Here is a 2,027-nt window from a genome sequence, read left to right as displayed (position 1 = left end):
GCCAGCAGCCGCAGTGAGTGGCCGTTCAGAAGCCGGCAACTGATCTGCCTCGACCGGGAAGAGCTCAATGATGGTGCCAACTTGGGCCAGTGAAGCAACATCCTCCACAACTAGACTGAAGAACAGAAGGACAGCAACTTGTCTGTTCCTCTTCCCCCAATTCACCAGCACTGTTCCCATCCCCCAATTCCCCAATAAAAATCTTAAAAAAAAAAGTTGTAATAATTTTTATGTTCATCAACAATGTACAGACATGATTTTTTTCCTATTGTAATGAGGCTTATTTCTTTACTTTTAGAAAAATTAATTTTATTGGGGTAATATCAGTAAATACCATTATATGATTTTCAGGTGTATAAGGTTATAATTTGACATCGATGTACTCTATTGTGTGCTCCCCACCTGAAGTCTAGTTTCCTTCACTAACATATTTTTGACTCCCTTTACTCTCTTCGCCCTTCCCCCACCAAAATTAATTTTAATGGAGACAGCATAGCATAGGGTTAAAGAAATTCTGCTCTAACATCAGAGAGACCTGGTTTGAATCTTGTCGTTGCCACTTAGGTATGTGACTTTCTGTTTCCTCATCAAAAAATGGTGGTGCTGATACCGACATGATAGGGCTGTGGGGAGAATGAAATAAACATTCAATGGAGAGCCCTCATGTAGTACCTGGCACCAATTCTCTATACTCTGGGAAATTCACAAACATTGTTATTTATAATATTACAATAGTAGATACTACTACTTTGAATTTTGAACACTATCTTCACTATCTCCTCATTTATTTTAGCTTTTATTCAGTTGAGAGTCTCAGATAGCCCTGGTTCAGTCCATTCCACCCTCTTCCTCTTCTTTTCAACCTGCTCAGACTTACAGTGAAGAACAAAGACTCAGAATATTTAATAATGTGCACCCCATGCCTGCCTGCCCCTCAGGCCAGTCTAAACCTGGAGAGAAACTCACCATTGTTCCTCACCAGTCTCCCTAGGTTGCATTTTACTGTGTGGGTCAAAAAATAAGGGTAGGAAGAAGGGCTGGTGTCTGAGGAAACCTCCCAAAAAGAACAGAGAAGCCAGGGGCATCGACAATGACTCTGCAGCTAACATTCCTGCTAACAGCAGCAATGACTCTGCAGCTAACATTCCTGCTAACAGCAGCAATGACTCTGCAGCTAACATTCCTGCTAACAGCGAAGATTAGAACTGGTGACGGTTAGAGTTCCCCATCTATGAGGGGAGCCTGTCACAGGGGCAGGAAGTGAGGAAGATGTGGGAGGGGAAGTATGGAAAACACAGGGTGAGGTTTCTAGACTTACTTTTCTCCTGCATTCTGAACTTACACTTCCCAATGGGAACTCAGTTTCTTCCCCCCAAACCCTTGCTTCCTATCCCATAATTTGAAATAACAAGTTTCATGGAACCGAGAATGGAATGTCAACAGCTCTTCTGGAGGGAGTTTGTTTTTCAGTAACAGCGTAGAGTGGGAGGGTTGGTCTTTGGCACCCCTCAAAGTTTCCTAATCTTTGGAATTTTCAAACTGGTATATTAGTAAAAATAATGTGTTAAATTTTTTTCACAGAAGCAACTACTTAGTGTATTGGCATGCCTAGATTTACAGAAAACATTTAAAAAACTCATAGCACTACAAAATAAACACAGACTAATTAAACATTCCTTATACTACAGAATAATAATAGACTAGTTAAATATTTCCTAATGTCATACATGAAGCTAAGATAATGTTACAACAAATGCCCAACTGGAGTTGCCTTGGGGCCCAGGTGAATTTTACAACCTATTCTAAGAGAAGGTAAAAATCTCCAGTGTGCCCTTATTCACAAGGCTTCTTGTAGGATTTTAAAAAAATTAATAAGAAATGATTTTGTTTTTTAAGTAACCATTTGATTCTGTGGTAGAGACAGATATCATTAGGGAACTTTTTTGGTGTAATGTAATATTGGGTTGTCAGAAAAGTCATGACGCATGTTTGTGACAGATGGCACTAGTTCATTTATGGAAGCACTA

The sequence above is a fragment of the Hipposideros armiger genome, unplaced genomic scaffold (genome assembly GCF_001890085.2).
Source record: "Hipposideros armiger isolate ML-2016 unplaced genomic scaffold, ASM189008v1 scaffold_162, whole genome shotgun sequence".
Classification (NCBI taxonomy): Eukaryota; Metazoa; Chordata; class Mammalia; order Chiroptera; family Hipposideridae; genus Hipposideros; species Hipposideros armiger.
The sequence above is the reverse complement of the archived record's forward strand: the minus strand, read 5'-3'. Positions refer to the sequence as shown.